The 21820-nt window shown below is 44.2% G+C and overlaps 1 protein-coding gene across 11 annotated transcripts in view; it reads left to right on the top strand.

Annotated features, from left to right (window-relative positions):
• Positions 1-21820, top strand: part of TBL1X (transducin beta like 1 X-linked) — a 223321-nt gene that overhangs the window by 106822 nt on the left and 94679 nt on the right. For 3 of the 11 annotated variants that reach the window (XM_087426586.1, XM_087426581.1, XM_087426582.1), the window contains one exon: positions 17777-17915. The exons of the other annotated variants lie outside the window; for them this stretch is intronic. The gene's annotated coding sequence lies outside the window, so the exon portion shown is untranslated. The remainder of the gene's footprint in view (positions 1-17776; positions 17916-21820) is intronic. 11 annotated transcript variants of the gene reach the window in all.

The raw sequence follows: 21820 nt of genomic DNA, 5'->3' as shown, positions 1-21820 counted from the left end.
AGTGGTCCATTCAGATATATGCTACCTCCGGTATAAGAGAGGCAGGGATGGAAGGGGTGTCGGCTAATAAGTGCTCACCTGTTTGAAATGTCGCCTGGATTGAAGAACACCAGGTGAGGTTCGTTTAGCAGATTGGAGCCTCCTGTTACCCCAGGTATCACCCACCTTGACCTGCCTCCAAGGTCTCCTAGCATGAGGTCTAAGGCCATGTGGGGACCACAGGAAAGGCCTGCCCTTGCATCTGGTCTAGGAGTGGGTTCTGGTAACCTGAAGTTAGAGACCTCTGCTCCCTTCTCCCCTCACCCCGGTGCCCTTTCTGCTGCCTTCCCTGCCAGCACCCATTCCCCCGCTGCGTTCATCTCCCTCCCTTCCCACACCCAATGCCCTCACATTTCCCTGCCATACCTCACCCCTTCCCCACGTCCACCCTCTACCTAGGGGTCTTCTGCCCTACAGCCATCTCCCTCCCCTCTCCCACCTTCCCCTCCCTCATCTTCTGGCTCCCCACCTCCCATCATTGCTTCCTCTTCTCCCTTGCCCACACCCCACCCCGAGCTCCTCCCTGGAGCCACTGCCCTCCCCTCTGACCACCTTGCCCACCCTGAGGGGCAGACAGGCTGGCTTTGGGGAGCCCCTTCCCTCACTTGGCTTCCTCTTGGGAATTTTCCAGCAACCCCAGGCTGGCCATGCCTGATGGAGCTGAAACTGCTTCCAAATCGGGGTGTCACTGGCCTGGGATCAACAAGGAGGTGGTTTAAAAATGAGGTGCAGAGAATTGCTATTGGTGCACATTTCCTCAAGGAAGGGCATTTCTTAGGATACAGCTTTCCAAAATGTGCTCTTACTGTGCGTCACAAAGAAGAAGCCTGAGAGCTCCAGGGTGAATTAAAATTATGTTTATAAAGCAGGGCGCCCTCCCAGCAGGAACTTGTTTGAGATTCTTGAGAAAACACCTTCAACAATTTTTTTCTCTCGGTGCATGATATTGTAATAACCGTCGTGGCTCTAGGTATCTGTATTTTAAGAGGAACCCGGTTGTTTGCAGACACATTTGTAGGCAGAGAATAATAGTTTTAGTTCTCAGGGGTTCCTAGGAGGATAAAAAGGCCGTGATTTGATAGCATTGGTATTACTAGTACTCGGTCTTGGGAAAATTTCTCCAGGAAAGCGTTCCTTATGGATGCCGCTCCCACTTGCCCTGGTTTACTCTCTTTCTGGGATTTTATGGGAGCGTCTCTGTGGCGCCTTTGCTAATTTCTTAAAAATCCACAGGAAATAGATTTTAGCCTCAAGGGATCCTTGCATTGTCTTCTGTGAGATAACATCTTCCAGCAATAGTGATTGTTTTGGAGCCAAATATTTCAGGTTTGTTGGTACGTGCCATCGAGGCGGCTCCAACTCCTGGCGACACTATGAATGAGTGATGTCCACAACGTCCTGTCCTCAACAGCCCCCTCCGCTCCTGTAGACTTGTTCCTGTGGCCCTGTATGGAGTCAATCCATCTCATATTTGGTCTTCCTCTTTACCTGCATTATCGTCTTTTCCAAAGAATCCTGCCTTCTCATGATGTGCCCAAAGTAGGATAGCCTCAGTTTTATCATCTTTGCCCCCACTGAGGTTCAGGCTTAATCTGCTCTAGGACCTACTTGTTCATCTTTCTGCCAGTCCAGGGTCTCTATAGAGCTCTCCTCCAATGCCATATTTCAAAGGAACCAATTTTTTCCCTGTCAGCCTTCTTCACTGTGCAGCTTTTGAACCTGTACATGGTAATTGGGAGTAGGAAGGTGTGGATAATCTTGGCCTTGGTCTCTAATGACACTTCCTTACACCTGGTGGCCTAATTCTTTCATTGCTGCCTTTCCGAGTCTCAGTCTTCCCTTGATTTCTTGGCTGCAGTCTCCATTTAAATTGATGACCGAACCAAGGTACACAAAATCTGTAACAATTACAGTGTCTTCATTGTCTACGTTACAGTTGTGTAGTTCTTCTCCAGTCATGACTTGATGTTCAGATGCGGTCCTGCTTTGGCACTTGCTGCTTTCACATTTGTCGGAGGCCGTTTCCAGTCATTGCTGCTTTCTGCCAGTAAGAGGGTGTCATCTGCATATCTTAGATTGTTGATATCTCTTCTAGCAATTTTCACTCCTCCTTCATCTGAGTCTAGCCCAGTTTTTTGTATGATATGTTCTGCGTCCAGATTAAACACAGAGAAATAGAATGCACCCTTGTCTGACACGTTTGCCTATAGGAATCCATTCTGTCTCTCCATATTCTGTCCTGACAGTGGCCTCCTGTCCACCATAGAGGTTCCACGTCAGGACAGTCAAGTACTGAGGCACGCCCATGTCTTTCAGAGCAGCCCACAGCAGATCCACACAAAGGCTGTATTATCGTCTATAAACCATAGACTAACCTGAAATTCGTTAGAGCACTCCAGTAGCACCATTAGATCTCGAGTGCCTCCCCCATTTTGACATCCAGCTTGGACCTCAGGCATTTCTTGCTCCTTGTATAAAGGTAAGAGCCTTTGCTGCAGCACCTCAAGCATCACTTTGCTTGCATGGGAAATTAAAGCAATGGTCCCAGAGTCACTGCACTCCTTGGCCTCTCCTTTCTTGGGGATTGGGATGTATATTGAGCATTTCCGGTCTGTAGACCATTGTTTTGTTTTCATATTTGTTGGCATATTCTTGTTCGGATTTTGACAGATTCAGTCTCTGTGGCTTGAAATAATTCTGTTGATATCCCATCTACTCCTGGTGATTTATTTCTCCCCCGTACTTTCAGGGCTGCTTTCCCTTCACTTTCTAGAATTACGGATTCTTCCTCATAGGAATCGTCTTCAGAGGAATCTGCTCATCCTTTCGTCTCTTCTGTATAGATCCTCAGTGTACCGATTTCACCTTCCCTTTATTCTCTCCTGATCAGATAGTGAGCTTCCCTGTTGGTGGTTCAGCATTCCTAATCTAGGTTTACATTTCCATTTGATTTCTTGAACCTTCTGGAAGAGAGATTGATTGCTGAGAAGTTGAGTTGTTGTTTTAAACCTTTTCATCAGCCCTCATCCCGATTTGGGAGAGAAAAGATCTTTCCCTAGGATCACTATGTAGTACCTTGCTGGATTTATTTTATTTTCCTATCTTGAATTATTAACATTTACCTTCGAGGCTTCTCCCCCACCCCCACCCCATCCCTCCCACTGCCCTAATTTGCATTTAATTTGTCTGAGAGCATAACCCTTTCGGCGGCAATCTGAGGTTTCAAAACTTGCATTTCATTCTCACCACAGTGTCAGCTCCCCGAATGGAAGTGTCATGGTTTCAAAGGTTTCCAGAGCAAAGTTACAGTCAAATCAAATAAATTTCGTGATTTTAAGATGTATACACGTCAAAACAACACAGAACGGAGGGGCGGATGAATTCTCTCCGTTTGCTAAGTCTCTCACCTCTGAGATGTTTTCCCTTCTCACCTTTGTATTTGCACAGCTGTGTTTTTCTTTTAATGAGGTTACAGAAATTATTCTTTAGAATGAGAACAGCTTTGGCAGCCTAGAATGGTGGGGGGGCCTGGGAGCCTCCCACGGAGGATGCGTTTGCATTTGGCAAAGTCCTCTCCTGACTCTGGAGGTGGGTCCTTCTCTCCGCCCTATAACGTCCTCAGTGGTTCTTATCCCAATCTGGGATTGTCTAAAATGTGGCTCACCCAAGGCCACGTCCAGCTGGGAAAGGATCCGATAACTCAAATCGTGAAGGTTTTCTCGCCAGTAATAAGGTTAAATCGGTGTATTGCGTGTTGGTTCCGTTGGGTGACAGCGTGCTGGCCAGCAGCCCTGCTGATAAGAGGGAGCTCATTATTTCGCGTTTGAAATGTAAATACCTTTTTGCCCAAATGTTAATCTTGTTTCAGTTTTTCAATTTAGAGGATTCATATAATCAATAATTCCCTGGATGGAGTCACTGATTGCATCTCTCCTCGGAACGGCGTGTTAGGTGTCCTTTTCAACGTCCTGCTGACGTTTAGGAAAAGAGAGATGAAGATGAAAGGGAATCCTTGACCAGGACTTGAGTCCCTAGGATGTATTAAAAATTGAAAGCCCTCAGTGTAGACAAACACAGCTTATACATGGAGGTTCTTTTTCTTTCTAAGCGTGCGGTGCCCCGAATGGCTCGGTCACCAGCACGAGTTTACCACAGTGCCAGGTTTTCACAGTGAGATTTGGCAACAGTATCTCTCAAGTCCAAATGGTCGGCATACAGTTGAGCATTGTGCTGTGCTATGTTTGAAATGATATACCATGAGGTCATGCAATAGGGGTTAGAGATGTCCTTCCTGGAGTTTTGGGTAATTTTGTTTTAATTGTTTACATAAAGTCATTCTCCTAAACCTAAGGAGAGCTAAAATCAAACATAGAGAAACCCTGTACATGTGGGTTTTTTTCCTGTCTAGACTTTGTGACATTTCACCATTCACCTGAGCTAAACAAAATAAATTATTCTGTGAACAAAATCACAAGGAGACTATTTAGTCTATGTAAAGGAACAAACTGTTGTGTTACCTAATGTGAGAGAATATTTCAGGGAAATGTGTGGCTTCATCAATGAAGAGTAGACGTGAAGTTTTTAAAAAATGCTCGAAAATGTTGAACTAAAGATGGTTCCAGTGTGCCTCCCTCTCTCGTTGCTTATGGCTAATAGGAAGATAAGCAATGCTGATAATTAATTGTTATACGTGTGAACCCTCTGACTCTGCGTATCCATAGAAAACAAGGGGTCAGCGAAAGCGGCCATTTGAACAGACGGGCAGTTCTCAATCGGGGACATTTTGCCCCCTAGGGGACATTTGGCAATGTCTGGGGACACATTTGGTTGTCACAACTGGGGGTAAGGGTGCTCTGGCATCTTGGGGGTGCTAAACCTCCTACAATGCATAGTGCAGCCCCCGCCACAAAGAATGAGCCGCCCAGGATGTGCCAGGGGTGCCCAACCCCCTCCACTTGTGACAACCCCGAATGTCTCCAGATGCCATCTCACGTCCTCTGGGGACATAATCGCCCCTGCTTGGGAAGCACCGCCCTCAACTCTGAGGCTCGGAAATCGCCCATTGAATGCCCTGCCCTCTCTTTGTGGCCTCTTGAATTCCGGGAAGTTAAGTGGCCCCTCGGAGCTGGCAGGGCTTGCTGTAGGGGCAGAAGTAGAACCCTGAAGTTCCCAGTCCTCATCATCTAGAGCGCCATCCGTTGACACAGCACCCACTTCTGTCGTAGCCTCTGGAAATGCACGCGTTAGCATCTTGGGGTAGCCTCTCTGGGTTGCGTACATTCTATATTTTTCAGCTGTTGCTTGAAAGTCGTTTTTGGAGGCTGGGTATGTGAAGTACCTGTGCACGAGAAGTGCAGAAGGATGACAAGTCGTCCTAGAGCTGTCCCGATGTAAATGCAAGTGCAGACTGGCTTATCTCCAAGGCGTGTGTAATAATCTGTAATGTGCCCTGAGTTGCCCTGTCGCCATGTTTTCTCTCACTTAAAGCAGTGTGAGGTGCCGGTGTCCAGCTCAAGCAGAGAGAGCCAGTATAGTCATTAAATGTCTCCATGCACTTCCCCCAACGCTTCTGGGGAAGACCCAGGAACCAGCTGGTCTTCCAGGGCCTGTAACACTAATCATGGCTGGTCATAAATAACTGGGTGGGCGCTATGAATTTTTGACATTGATTCTCAAATATTCATAAAGAAAAAGTCATAAATGAGACTAAATCGTTAAGGGAAAGAGCTGAGACCTGAGTGGATAGGAGATTTCAGGGAAAAACAGAAATAGATTCAATGCCGATAGCAAAGGAGGGAAGGTGTTTAAAAAGACTTCTACTTGAAGCGTATCTCCTGCTTTGTTTTAGAATGTGAGTTTTAATTGTCCTTTTCAGAGGACTCAAGTGCCTGAGCCACTGAAATTCTTAATGACCCGACAGAATGCTTTGGCTTCCCTTTTCTTTATGACATTCTGTGAGCGTTTTTCCTCCCAATGATACTAATTGGAAGCAGCGGTGACTGCCCACTCGCTCACGGTCCTTCAGCCCACACCCATATTCAGCCACCCACTGGCCAGAATATGTTCTAAATGCCAGAAGTCACAGACGCTGACAGAATACTTTTTTTAAAAGAAAGAAATGCATGATATGCCCAAAATTTATGGAAAATGTTTAGGTCAAGCAGTCCTCAAGTCAGTCGTGTCCTTTAGGAGTTGTGCGTTGAGATAGCCCTCGGCGTAGCCTGGCTCCCAGCAGTGCAGGCTCTGATGTTTTAGTGAAGTGCAAGCCCGGGGAAGGAATTATAAGGCAGCCCGAGTCCTGTCTCTAAGCAGAGTTCTTCTTCTGTGCGTATGTTGTTAATTATCGCCACTACTAGGGTTTTATCAATTCAGTAGTCAGCGTCAGCGTGTTGGTTATTGATTGAACTGTGTCCTCTCCAAAAAAAAAGATATGTTGGAGTCCCACCCTCTTGCGCCTCAGAATGTGACCTCACTTGGAGATAGGGTCTTACAGAGGTAATCAAGGCAGTGAGTACATTAGGGTGGGCCCTGATCCAATCTGACTAGTGTCGTATGAAACGAGGAAATTGGGACACAGGTGCATGTGAGCATGAAGACGGCCATCTACAAGCCAAAAAGAGAGGCCTGGGACAGATTCTCCCTCCCAACCCTCAGAAGGAACCAACCCTGCCGACAGCTTGATCTCAGACTTCTGGCCTCCAGAACTGAGGGAATACATTTCTGTTAAGCCACCCAGCTTATGGTCCTTTGTTATGTTAGCTTTGTGAAACTCATACGCTGGGACTGGTCTTTCCATCTATTTCAGTCCATGAAATGTACCTGGGACTTGTAAGGCAACTCCTCAGTTTATGGAAATGGAGAGGAAAAGGAATATTGTAATTTGGTTCACTTGATTCCTTTTGCAAAGACCCTATTTCCAAATAAGGTTACATTGTGAATTACTGGGGGTTAGGACGTCAGTATATCTTTTTGGGGAACACAGTTCTACCCATAACACCATGAATTAGAAGGTTCTGTTTTCTCACCCTAGACAGTGCCGCCAGGTTCAGGAGAACTGCCAGGCTGGAATTGGTGGAGGAGGGTCTTTCTCAGCAGGTTAGGGTCATAGCAATGAAGAAGAGAGGCACAGAGGCATAAGAGCAGATAGATTCTCTTGTCATGGGTTGTGAGCTTTGAATCTTTGAGTTTTTATAAAGAGTTAACGTGATTATTTTCAGAAGTGTTCTTTTGGAAGTCTCTCGTCTTCTTGTTGTTATCCTTTCACATTTCCTTGTATGGCTCTGGCCATATTACTACTTCCAGTGCAATTGATTCAATGACTTGTTTATAATTCAGAATTTGTTTTTGGATATAGGTCTTCTCAAAGCTAAAAAAACGATTACCTGTGAATATGTTGCAAATTTTGCCCATACATAAGAGTATGTGATTGACAAGCAATATCTTGATTGGAAAATAAAATACATCATATATTGGAATACAAGGAAATGAGTTCGTTTTGTTCTCTTAATCTTCATCATTTTAGATGTAGCAATTACATCAAGCTGGTAGTGGGTGGCCAGGCTTTAGACTCTTCCATGGATAAATTGAGAGTGGGGGTGCGTGGAGCAGATCCAAGATGAAACAAAACATGATAGTAGAATGATTCACAGTGGGAGGGAAAATAATGTCTCCATCACAAGATGGACAGTGTCCAGGCACTTGCAGACATTAGAGGTAGAAAAGAAATAGAGACCATGGACCAATACCTAGGGTTTTATTTGGCCAGGGCTGGATGTGAGTCTCCAAGAGCACTGCACTTTGTACTAGCAGGCAATTGTCCTATGGAAAATGCTAATTAGACCTGGAATTTAGCTTTTTTCCTTTCCATGGGGCTACCTGGCAGGAAAGAGAAGAATGAAACCCTCTTGGGTTCCCAAGAAAGCAGTAGGTGTTATTAAAAAATTAAACGTGTGCACTTCCTACCAGCCTCTAATGGCTAAGACCTGGTTTTGTCTCAATGACGATGAAGAATTAGAGGGCGGTGACCAGTTTTTCACCACCACCTTGGAGCCCAGTGCAAGATGATCAGTGCCACTTTGGAAATGGAATATTTAAGTAGCTATGGGGAAATGTTTGCTTTAATTAAACATCACGAACGTTGAACTTCTCTGGGGTATTACTGAAACTTTTTTTTCAGTCTTTATAAAATGAAGAGGTGCTCTTCTCTCTGGGACTGTTGATCAGTATATGAACCCCACAGAATCCCAGGACAGAACGAGGAAGAACCCCTGTTCAGTCTGTGACTCTCTGCTATCAATGGACATATTAAACCGGCGTCTATGATGGGAAATCAATAGTTGGCACTGCTCTGTCTCTTTCAGTTGGATCAATAAAGCTCACTAGGATTCATTTGCTTTTAACTGTCTATGATGGAAACCTAGCAGGACATTACAGCTTGGAAAAAGTACCAGAGAATGGATCTTTCCTTTATAATAGAGAAAAATACTCACCTTTCCACTTCGATATTGCTGATGAGCATTTCTGACCCCAACTGGTCCAATGGAAATACTTGTTGACAGATTCATAAAATCCAAGAGGGCCATAAGCTTGCCTGTGTTGTCCCTAGATCCATGGAAAGCCATGTTTTTGCATATGATGTTGTTATAATATTATAACTGGAGTTAATTCAGCACAGGCAACACTTGCTGAATATCTCCTGTATATCAGGCTGGGCGTGGGAGGTGTACCGATAAGTGAAACTTAGTTTTTTATACTCTGGTTGGATAGGACAGGCCAGAACATGGCCAAACCCCTCACTATTGTGGGAACAGACAGAAGGGTCAGGTTCTGCCCTAGAGGATGAAGGAGGCTTAAGGATAGCACTGAAGTTGCAGCTGGGCCTTTAAGAAGAAGAGGAATTTTATCTAGAGGAGAAGGTGAGGGATCCTCTTAGTAGAGGGAACAAACCGGTCATGGCACGAGGACTTAATTACATGTGTGTGGGTGACTGCCGGAGGTTCTGGTGAGTGGGGAATGATGTAATAAATCAGTGTTTTAGGGCATTACCTTTGGCCATGGTAGGTCCAAGTCTCTGGGTTGAGCAGGTCAGTGACAGACTATGGCAGAAATCCAGGGCAGAGTTCAGGGCCTGGAGGGCAGCACCCATGCGTCCACCATCAGCCTCCGCCAGCTGAACTCTGTCTCATGGTTGGGCCAGCGTGAACATCTGGGTCCTATAGCGCCGGGATTCTCGTGGCCACGTGTGGTCTCTGTGGAGGGCTTCAGGAAGGGGGGTTGTGGGTGAGAGTGGGTATTTGCTGGTGGAAATGTGCTCCCTGGGCTGGGGACACGTGTGGTTTTTGTTTTGTTTTGATCTCATAAATTGCAAAGGTGTGGTGATAGCTGTCCAGTGTGGGCAGCCTCTCTAAGGACAGAACTTGTTTCTGGAAGCAAGTCACCCTGGAAGTGTGACTTGGGGATGAAGATCATTCAGAGTGATGTCTTCCATCCAGCCCCACCCCTTTTCACATTTCTGAGATCCCCTTCCCCTGTTTGCTCTGCCTTGGGTACCTCTTCTGCCCCCTGACCACTGTATGTGAGGAGGTACCAGGTCTCAGGTGGGCAGGAAGAATCCCAGTGAGCAAGGCCCTGGAATTGCAGCCCTGGCCTACAACTGTGTGCTTGTGTTAGAAACATTGACTATGTCTGCAGGAGGTCAAAGGCATGATTACCACATGATTTCGTTTTCTTCTTTTCCTTAGCATTTCATGCAAATGCTGTCCTATTGAAGGAAATGGTTATAAGCATGGCAATATTCTATGCTATGTATAGTTCTCATTTATAGAACTATCTAGAATGACTCATATTACTGCTAAAGATCAGTTGGGCAACTTCAATGCTGTGAAGCACAAAATTGGTGCTCATTAAGTATAAATTCTGGCTATATCTTCAAGTTTCTTTTCTTTTCTTTGTAGACCAGGAGCAGTTGAATTTCAGCTTGTCTCAACACCAGTTTTCTGGTTTCCTGAACAACCTGAGTAGTTTTCAGCAATGCGCTGTATCCCTTACAAGCCCTTCCTCTTGATTTTGGGAATTCCTAGTTCAGAAAGCTTTGTCGTGAAATTGAATCAACAGCAGTGACTGGTCATGGATACAGAGTGTATCTGCTTTGAATGTATGGCTTTGAAGTGGAATATCAATATGTATTTTTAAAAAGATAATTAATTAATGTCAAGAGGTGATTTCTTTCACACCCAATGGATGACAAGTATTGGGTAGAGTTGACTAAAATTTCTCTTCTTTTCTCATACAAATTCACTGAATTTCTATCCTTATAAGATATATGCTATTTAATAAGTGGTAATAGATCGTGTTTTTTCCCTTTTATAAATGTCAGGAAAGCCTTGATGATTTTAAGTCTCTTATATTTTCTAATAATTGGTCCTGGTTGGCTGGACGTGGAACAATAGAATCCAGAAGTTCTAAAAGCAAACTTAGTTCTTGATTAAATATTGAAATGTTTGTCATTAATCCACCTGGAGTTGGCGTTCTTGGAGCAGCGTTGTAAACGAGAAGCCCCGTTGCGTAAATGGTTGAACGAGACACCAGAGAAGTCTCGGAGTAAGTGAAGATTCCTCTACTTTTCAGACATCCTAAAAGATGAAAATAAAAGCAGATGAACAAGCATGCACTCAGATTTGAGCTACTTACTGACCTTCTAGATAAACCAGTCTTTCTCCTTTAAGGGAAGCCATTTTAGGATTTTTAGTTAATTCTTCAACAGGACTCATTACTGGGAATGGAGAAAGAGCTCATTAGAGTAATGGTGTCTCATCTGATCTGTGGTTTGATGTCATAGACCCTAGAGGCCAGGCTAAGCCATGGTTCCAGTGTCTCTTTTATTGATCTAAAACCCACACATCACTTTTGTTTTTAGAATAATTATTTAGTGACATTAAACACAATAAAAATTATACTGTTTTTTTAAAAATCAAAAAATGCATATATGGACGCATATATAGATACCAGTCGTATAAACAAAACATGTTTCTGTATGTACATTTGTGGACAGCATTTTGTAATCCCTAAAACATCAAATCCGTAATAGGGAATCTTGTACATCCTCCCTCTCCATTCCCACCTCAACCCCAGGTTTCTCCCAGGACATGGAGGGAAAGGTGGAGGCATGCGTGACAGCGTTTGAGCTGGGGCCACCCTCTGGGTGGGCAACAGCTCAACTCCAAACCCAGGACCAAAGCCCATCAGAGGGGCCTTTTCCTACCCAGGGCTTCTCTGCAAGAGTAAGATTCAAGCTTACTCTGTTAGTGGTTGTATTAGTCTCTTAGGGCTGCCGGAACAACGTGTTCCATGAACTGGGTGACTTAAAACAACAGAAATGTATTCTCTCACGGTTCTGGAGGGCAGAAGTCCGACGTCAAGGATCACCAGGGCTGCTCTCCCTCTGAAGGCCCTAGGGAAGGATCCTTCCTTGCCTCTCTGCTAGCTTCCGGTGGTTGCTGGGAATCTTTGACCTTCCTAGACTTCTGGACACATCACTCCACTCTCTGCCTTCTCCATGTGTCTCTGTCTTCACATGACCATCTTCTTATAAGGACACCGGTCATATTGGATTAGCGTCCACCCTACTCCACTGTGACCTTGTCTTGAGGAATTCCTTCTGCAACGACCCTATTTCTAAATCAGGTCACGTTCGGAGGTACTGGGGGTTAGGACCGCAGCATCTCTTTTTTTAGGGGGCACAGTTCAACCCATAATAGTGGTCATTCCCCACCCCATCTCAACCCACCTTTCTTCTGGACCCCCTTGGTGTACTTTGAGGTGGCTATCCGGCCATATGTGACGCATGCTCATAGCCATTGAGCACTTTTACAGGGCAGCCAAAGAAATCCAGATGGTTAAAATTCTTTGTCTTTAGTAAAATTAGCATGTAAATACAGCAGAACTCTAAGTGCAGTGTTCCGGAAAAGGTCAGTGTTTAACTGCAGTCTTGGGAGCAGAGCACATTCAAGGAGTGAGGTCAAAAGCCAAACTCAGAAGTTGGAATTAATTGCCTTGGGGGACTTTTTATTCTGTGTTTTCCTGCCAAAGTTCTGCAGACTCTAATGGTCTCTCCCTGAGGGGGTGATTTGTCGTGTATGACTGTTAGAAGAGGTGTGTGGGGTGGCTTTTCTGGAATGTGGATCTCATAGTTCTGGGCACCGACTCGAGTCTCATCTGGGAGCTGCTGTGGGTCACACATTGGGGGAGCGGGCTTTCTCACATGACTGGGCGGGGGGAATGCGGCACATGGGTTCTGGCGCTGATGTTGACTGCGGGCTTGCTTGTCTCCTGCAATACTCTGTGACCCAGCCGTGCAACGTTGATTCAGTGAGGCCCCTGGCCGCCCAAGGGAGGCCCCAGAGCCTGGCGCTTATGAGCAGAGCCCCAGTCCTGCTCTAGGCAAAGGTGCACAGGAAGAGAAACAGTTGGGCCCTTGGGTTTTGGGTGCCTGGAATCAACAGGCCCTTCCATGGAGTGTTGTCCAGTTTTGTCTGAAAGAAATTATATTGTGGTGCTGAGTTAGACATCTTTCAAGACTCTCGGGCTCTTTTTAGGGAAACGTGTTAAACAAACAACACGTCTGCTGAGAAATGCTCTGTATTTGGAAGTCTCGGAGCGTGGTAGGTGAGACCTTCAGCTTGGAATTTCCTCTCTTGGCGGTGGTGGCTTCAGATGGTAAACAAGGGGTAACCTGGGTGTCCTGTCACCGAGCTCGGCCCTTGGAGACAGACTTGGGGCCCTGGAGGATCAGCTTCCCGTAGCAGTTTGACAACAGAGAATGTGACTTCGCATCCTAATTACAGCCCCCAGACAAGATCCAGCTTCATAATTAGCATCCCAGTTAGAGCATGTACGTGTCCAGTGGTTCCGTTTTTTCTGGGGGTTAGTGTCAGACTGGTGAAAAAGCTAACCAAACAGAAACTGGAATTTTGCTTTGGAGGAAGAAAAAATCTAAATTGATAAAAAAAGTAGTTTAAAGCCACACAGGAACTCTTTTTTTTCAGGTAACTCTACTCTTCCTTGGTGATGCAAAATATAGCCCAGCTTCTGGCATCTTTATGTCAAGAATTTGCTAAAATAAATCAGACAAGTTTAGGATTTACCTCTAGTAAATCTAGAACTTGAAGCAGGAACTTTTCTTCTAATCTAATGAGAAAGACCACTTGTACCATTTGGACATGGAAATGCTTAGCTGAGGGGAGCAAGGTACTTGCTGGGGATTTAGAGGAAAAAATATTAGTCTGGTTTCTAAGCCTTCGTGAATCTGGGAGTCAAAGGTTTACTCAGTAGATCCAGGTTTTACTAAAAGAGAACTATTTGATGGTGGCAAGATATATCCATTTAGTTTGCTGGGTCTTTTGTTTGTTTTTTGTTTGCATGCTTGCTTGAAGGCAAATGAATGGAATTAAATAATAATCATTGGCTTGGAGGAGGCGGCAGCGGAACGGATGGATGAGATTCCTTTCTAAGCCACTAATGCATTCCATTTTCAGCCCCTGTATTAGTCATTTATTGCTGTGTAACAAATTATCCCGACACGCAACAGCTGAAAATGGCAAACATTTATCTTCTTTCTCTGCTTCTGCGAGTCAGGAATCCAAGCACAAATTAGCTGGCTGGTTCTGGCTCATGGTCTCTCATGAGTGTAGTCAAGATGTTGGCCTGGGCCACCATCTTTTTTGCAATTGTCCTGGGTTGGGGGGTCAATTCGAAGCTCATTCACGGATGCGGCAGTTGGCAGGACACTTCGTTTCCTCAACTTGTGGCTTCTCTGTAGGGCTGCTCTTGACCTGGCTCCCCCCAGAGTGAGTGATCCGTGTGAGAGAGAGATGGAGGTAGAGAGAGGGGAAGAGAGGAGAAAAAGATAAAGAAAGTGCTAGAAGCCACAGTGCTTTCATAACCTAATCTCAGAAGTGACATACCATCACTTCCGCCACATTCTGTTGGTCACACAGACCAACCCTGGTAAACGTGCATTGGGGAAACACCAGGGTATGAATACCAGCAGGTCGAGGACTCATTGGGTGCCATCTAAGAAGCTGCCTACCACAGCCCTATCTCTCTTTTACACCCATAAATGGGCATCTTGGTTAGAGAGTTACTCCTTTGAGTATATAATCAATTATCAGAAAATGCTGGAAAAATTCTTTTTTTGTGTGAGGAATATCAGCCCTGAGCTAACATCCACGCCAATCCTCCTCTTTTTGCTGAGGAAAACTGGCCCTGGGCTAACATCCATGCCCATCTTCCTCCACTTTATATGGGAGGCCACCACAGCATGGCCTGACAAGCAGTGCATCGGTGCACGCCCGGGATCCGAACCCGGGCCGCCAGCAGCGGAGCGCGCGCACTTAACCGCTGCGCCACGGGGCCGGCCCCTGGAAAAATTCTTTATTTAGCTGTGTCCATGGCCTAACCTTTGGTGTCATTGGAACCTGCATATAAAGACTTTCACTTCACTACGTAGTGGTCAGTTAGATAAAAATTATTATATACCTACTTTGTGCTCTTAATTGTATTCTTGAACAGAAAAATAGTTTTCCTTCTAATCACATGAAAACATCTCTTGAGCTCCTAAGGGGTGAGCCTCGTCAGCTCCCACCTCCACCATAAATTCATGTGAATCTCCTAGTTAACTGGCAAAACCGCTGCAGCACCTGCACGCACTCCTTCTGTCCTAGGACATTTAGGAAATGTTGACCTTTCCCTTTCAAAATAATGAAATAATTGAATTACTTTCTTTAGCATCTTCTATGCAAAGTTAGCAAGAAAAAACTAATGAGACTTTTTTCCAAACGTTCACAAAGTTTACAAAATTTTCTCTCTTACTCATGATATCAAAAATGTTAGCATCTTGATTGCTCTTTACTCTCAGAGCACTGTTGGAACATTCATTCATAAAATCATCCATTCGTTCATTCATTCAGTAGATGCTTATCGAATACCTCTGTATACCAGGCATTGAGTGAGGCCCTGGAGATTGGGCTGTGAAGACAGAGCAGAGTAATCAGAGCAAATAGTCTTTTAACAGTAATTTAAGGCACCTCGCATATAAAGAAATGAACCTAGGGGCCGGCCCGGTGGCACAAGCAGTTAAGTGCGCGCGCTCCGCTGCAGCAGCCCGGGGTTGGCCGGTTCGGATCCCGGGCGCGCACCAATGCACTGCTTGGCAAGCCACGCTGTGGTGGCGTCCCATATAAAGTAGAGGAAGATGGGCACGGATGTTAGCCCAAGGCCAGTCTTCCTCAGCAAAAAAAAGAGGAAGATTGGCAGATGTTAGCACAGGGCTGATCTCCTCACAAAAAAATTTAAAAAATTAAAAAATTAAAAATAAAGAAATGAACCTGGTGAGTAGGAATTCCATTTTTTGAATTCTGGACACTCAGGATGACTTGATCATTTCCTAGGATCTTAAGATTTTGGAGTTGAGAGGGAATCTTCGAGATTCTTGTAGCTTTTCTAGACAAGGCAGCTGTAGTTCCAAGGGGAGTGGTTTTCCCGATTGGAGAGCCGGAGCTGGGACCAGGTGGAACCCACTGGTCTGACCCAGTGATAGGGCAGCATTAGCCCCGAGCCCAGGCGATTCATTCACATGTACTTCCACGCTCTGGTGTTGGATAGGAATCACCCATCTTGCCCTAAATGTTTCCGGTTGCTTTGGCATGAGGCTTGGTGATGCCGCAGTGTTTCCATCTTTACAGCTAGGGGTCCTGACTCTGAGACCTGGGACTTAGAAGGCATCCCTCTTCTTGCTTTCATTTGTCCTGGATGGATTCTCATCTCCCCTGCTTTTCAAGTCAGGATAACCAAAAATTCCTAAGGAGGGAAAAGCTGAAAATAAAATGAAAACGGAATGTTAAAGAGGATGGCGTCTTGAATGGTGGAAATGGGGACCTTTATAAAGGTTGCAACTTGATTGGACGGGGTATGTGTTTTCCTCCAGGGTTGCCAAGGCTAATGGTTTTTCATGTGTTGAAGATTTGCAGCGAGGCAAACTCATAACTGTGAAAGAGTTATGGGTGGTTTTGCCCAGTAACAGCTGTTGACCCAGATGGGGTTGGTTCCTTGATCCACGTGTGCAGGTTTTCTCCCCTGGGAGGTGAGCCACTATGTAGATGGCCAGGACCGATGCCTCTCTGATTTCTCTCCGTCACAGTTGAGCCGTCTTACCTGGAGGACACTGAGACCCATAGCTGGTCACTTCCACAGAAAGCGTTGAGTAAATCAGGGACTCATAAGAAATGATACACATATACATTATTTAAAAATCTTTTATTAACTTTATTTCAAACTTTTTCAGATTTCATCCCTTTTTCCGTTAATGTCCTTTTTCTGTCCCAGAATCCCACCCAGGACACCACATTGAATTTAGTCATCATGTCTCTTTAATTCCTGTGGGCTGTGACAGTTTCTCAGACTTCCCTTGTGTTTCATGACCCTGGTCACTTTAAGGACTACTGGTCATAAATTTTGTAGAATGTCCTTCACTTTGGGTTTGGCTGATGTTTCTCACATGATTAGACTGGGGTTATGAGTTTCAGGGACGAAGACCACAGAGGTCAAGTGTCCTGATCACATCACATCAAGGGTGTGTGCTGTCAACGTGACTTAAACCCGATGAGTTAAACCTGATCACTTGCTTAAGGTTGTGTGTCCGGGTTTCTCCACTATCGAGTTACTGGTTTTCCCTTTCCAAATATGCTATTCTTTCAAAGCCCATCCTCAGGGGAAGGGGAAGCACGTTCAGCTTCACCTCCTGGAGAGTGTTTTTGTTTTAAATTAAAGTGTATCAGTGCAGATTTATTCACCAATCTCTTTTTTTTTTTTTTTTAATTTTGTATACATTTTTCCCCCAAAGCCCCAGTAGATAGTTGTATGTCATAGCTGCACATTCTTCTAGTTGCTGTATGTGGGATGTGGCCTCATCATGGCCGGAGAAGCGGTGCGTCGGTGCGCGCCTGGGATCCGAACCCGGGCCACCAGCAGCGCGGAGCGCACGCACTTAACCGCTAAGCCACGGGGCCGGCCCACCAATCTCTTGATAGAAGAGACTAGAGCTTTTTCTTGCAGTGTGGATCCGAAAATTCTAGTTTAGGATCAACTTTCCTCATAAACCGTACCCATGATGCACCCGCTACAATTTCCAGAGTTGGTTTCTTTAAAGTAGAGTGGGAATTTAAAGAGATTAGTGAAACCATTTCAGCGCAGAATCCGTCTACAGATTTATGACCTTTCCTAGCACTCTTGACCATCGTCCACCCTACTACCATTTTGACGATTCATTTTTGTTTGGCGATCTGTCTTGAGTAAGTCTATATAACAAAGCATCCGAAGTAGTTTTGGTAGAAAAAAAATTATACTCCTAGTTCATCAGTTTATATAATACTTATTACTTTTCATAAATGCAATAACAAGTCCAATTGGCATAAGCAGGTTTGGGACCAGTCGACACTTTGGGTTTTTGTGAAGGTACACAGGGAACCGGCTCAGGCAGAAAGGCCTCGGCCCCCTGGAAGGGGAGGAGGCCCAGCCAATGAGCTCCGGGGCCTGTGGGCAGCTGTCAGCCCGTCTGCAGCATAGACAGTCTTGGTTAATTCAGTGAGAAGGTCAAGCAGAGGCCTTGTTAAGAGATCTTCTCCTCTACGTATTTTTAGAAGCAGCAAATATCAACCATAAATATTTAATGTTGTGTTTATAGACTGTAGCATCATAAAACTTCAAAAAGGTGACTCAGAGGAAGTTGATGAGTGTACACCTAGAGGAGAAAAGAATTTCCCCACCACGTCGCACTGTACCAGGAAAGCCGCCATTGATGTTCTTAGCAAAGGAATAAATAGGTAAATAACTATCTTATTATTATCATTATACTCACCAGATGAAGTATTAGTCATTATTCTTTGTTTGCCAGGGTTTTCCTAACTCTTTTCTGATTTTAAAAATGATATGCTGTAAGCAAAAAAATAAAATCAAACATGAAAACAAACACCTCTAAGCCCACCCATAGATGTTCCCCATCAGTGCTTTGGTGTAGTTTCTTCCAAATGTTTATGTATGTGTCTGTAACATACTGCATATTCAGCTGTGTAGTACAGATCTTCCACTTAACCTTACAGAGTAAGCATTTGATCATCTCCCAACGTTTATTGAAAATATTTTTATGCATCTATCGCGTCAAGTGCACGTACTGCAATTTATTTAACACGTGTTGTTGGAGATTGAGATTGCTTCCAATTTTTGCTTTAGGATAGATTGCTGGAAATAGAACTGTAGGGCTCTTGAGACCGATTACCAAATTGCTTTCCTGAAAGGTTGTGCCAATTATATAGTAGTGCAGGGGTGGGGTGTAGTTCACATGATCCTGGTCAGCCAAGGTGGGGATGCATGGCGTCTTTTTTTTTTTTTTTTTTTTTACATTTCTTTGATTACTAATGAGGTGGAATATTCTATCATGTTTGTCAGCCATTTGCATTTCTTTTTCTGTGAGTTGGACATATGCTGCTTTAAAAGGCGTATCTCAGGTTCTTTTTTGAGCATTACACTTGCTGGGTTTCACTTGAATACCGATTGCTTTAAGAATTGCCATGTCAGATTTTCAGCTAAATGGGCTATTGCTGATGTTTGCTTGGACCTTAGTCTCCTGACTTTAGCCAAACTGTGAGTGTTTCGAGGGCTGCATATTAAATGAGAGATAAGTCCAGAATGCAAGAAGGCGAGTTAGCAAATTAATTTACTAAGATTATACTTACACATGCACTTCTTGTTAACTTTTCTGTCTCTTTCCTTGTAGGGGTCTGTTCATGTTAGAGTTAGGAACAGTTATAAATGAGAGTTGATGTGTTCGAATGTCACATGGATATGTGGATTCGGCTCATCTCATATTCCTAGTACACTTATCAAAAGACAGTATTTTTATAGAATGACAGCTGTAGGAAAAGCACAGATTCTTATGTTAGCCAATAAAAGATTTTTTTAAATATAATTGTAAATTGGCAAGCTTGCCAGTTTGTTTCTACTTGTCATTAGCCAAAGTTCAGTGTTTCCCAAGGATGTGTGTATATGTGTGAAAGGGTGTGTATTTGTGACATATGTTTCATTATGCAAATTAGTTAATTGAGTATCTAGTATGTGACAAGTTCTGTGCTGTCTTTGAAGCATTGAGCTGTTTTATAATACACTCAGGACAAGGAGAGAATTTTTTTTTCTGTATTTCTCTGAGTCCTCCTTTTATAGTGTTTAAGTGTAATTCCTACTTTTTTATTCTCTAAAGAAAGCTTTCCAAGCTTAGAAATGAAACCAATGAAAGAGGAGGAAAAAGGTACTTCAGAAATTATCCATAGATTGCTAAAAACAAACGCTATGATAATTTTGAGATGCAGTATCTGTCTTTTTACAACGTTAACAGATGTAGCTTTTTAATGGTGTTTGTATATTTTTGTTCAAAAGTGTATTGAGTAGGTAAAAGTCTAGCCAGGACTTGAATAAATCATTTCTTGCCAAATTTCAGCAGATGAGATAATCCATGGAGAAATGGCCATATTTCTCTAAGACCAGGCATCTTCTCAGGACTTTAAGATTCCATTTCCTCCCAGTGTTTTACTCCCATGGAGCAATTTTCTTTGTTCTGCAATGTACAATACGCACGGAAACTGGGAAGGGAGGGGCACCTGCTCTCTCTGCCCAGTTCCCTTCCGAATTGTGGCTCAATTAGAACTCACTTTCACAGGGCGTGTGGGTGCACACGCACAGTGCCAGTTTCAATCAGGAACGAGCAGAATCCATGTTCTTTCCACCAAAATAATAATATAAGTAACAAGCACTCTTGTAATATTGCATAGTTTACGTCTTGCAAAATGAATTACTTCTCCTTAATGCCCACCCATCTTATGGGTGGTTTTTAATTAGCTCAAAATAGAACTTTAAGTGGCAATAATATTCCTCTTGCTAAAACAGTGTTCCATTCGTCGTCATTGATGAGACATGTGCAGTTACCCCGGTACTAAATGCTCGAGCATCTGTGGGTGTTGATTCTCCCGTGCTTGTAATGAGCGGGCCTTAATTAAATCTCGAAGTGACAGCTGAAGATTTAAGGGGCAGGGTGTCATATCTAAAAGGACATTTAATATAACAATAATAGCAAGAGTAACTTCGAGGAATCCTGCCTGAGATTTTTGTTCAGGGTCATCCAGTCTTAATTAGTGGCACGCTGGGGTTTGAGCTGTACTGCTGACGATTGCTCGGGGCTCATCATCACCTTTGTGCTCCTGCAGCAACCCGCTAGGAAGGGTGGCACAGGTATTGTGATGTCACCCCCATTTTATAGACGAGGCACCCTCAGCCAGGTTGGGTCCTTACCCAGGTGCTCTGCAGGGAGGCCTGTGAGTTCAGAGCCCACTATGCTGCCTGCTAGGCCAGGTAGCTCTGACATCAAAATGTATACAGCAGGCAAAGGTGAGCGGTGGGCTATTTGCTCACCGCATGAGTGACCAGCTGATGACCTTGGCATTCTGAGACCCACTGGCTTTCGCCCCAACCTTGCTCAGGTGTCCAACAGAACTTCTGATAATTCACTGTATTAAAAATAACTTCAAATGGGGGCCGGCCTGGTGGCACAGCGGTTAAGTGCACGCGCTCTGCTTCAGCGGCCCGGGGTTCGCGGGTTCAGATCCCGGGCGTGCACCGACGCACCACTTGTCAGGCCATGCTGTGGCAGCGTCCCATATAAAGTAGAGGAAGATGGGCACGGATGTTAGCCCCAGGGCCGATCTTCCTCAGCAAAAAGAGGAGGGTTGGTATCAGCTGTTAGCTCAGGGCTAATCTTCCTCACACAGAAAAACAAAAAACTTCAAACAGAAAATTCCTTTTTTCCTAGAGAAAACTGGTCTTCAACTAGAACAATTGGTGATTATTAATCTGTTTTGAATGGGGCAAGGAATAAAAAAGATTTTATGGGCATATAATTGAAAATGTGCAGTGGGCACAATTCAAAGAGCAATCATGTAGCCTAAAAAAACTCTCTGCCTTCGTGTTGCCGACTGCAGTCAACGAAATTCAGAGCCTGCAGGTACCGTGCAAGCCGTCTAGATGTGCGCTGTCTGATGGAAATAGAATGTGAGCCACAAATGTAATTTATGGTTTTCTGGTAGCCACAGTAAAAAGAAACCGGTAAAATTAGTATTGCAATATATATCTTAATATATATGAGGTTAATATTGCAGTACATATTTTAGCATATAATGATGCAATAATATGTTCTATTTAGCTCTATATGTCCAAAATAGTATCATTCCAAAGGGATCTGTATAGAAAAATTATCCATGATATATTTTATGTTCTTTTTCTGTACTGTCTGTGAAATTCAGTGTAGTTCAAACTTACAGCACGTCTCAATTTGCACTCAGCACTTTGGACTTTCTAATCTGAGACCCCGAGCTCCAATCTCTATCTAAAATTATGAAAATTAATTCATAATGTGAAAAATAATTTTCAAGCAGTTGGTTACACTGTTTTTAGGAAGGGATAGTTTTAAACTTGGACAGTTTTTGGTTATTAATCTATTTGGATTTGGTTGAGAAGAAAAATGTTGTGAACATGTAATTTAAAAATTTGCCTGTGTACCAGTTAAAGAGGAATTATGTGGCATAGAAAGTCCCCATATCCCTCCATCCTGCAGACTATAATCAAAGGAGTTTAGTGGCTGCAGGCTTCTGAGTGGCCACGCTGACCTGCGCTGTCCAGTCAGGTG

The sequence above is a fragment of the Ceratotherium simum genome, chromosome X, assembly GCF_057802395.1.
Source record: "Ceratotherium simum simum isolate JZ-2026a chromosome X, ASM5780239v1, whole genome shotgun sequence".
Classification (NCBI taxonomy): Eukaryota; Metazoa; Chordata; class Mammalia; order Perissodactyla; family Rhinocerotidae; genus Ceratotherium; species Ceratotherium simum.
This window is presented reverse-complemented; position numbering and strand designations above follow the sequence as displayed.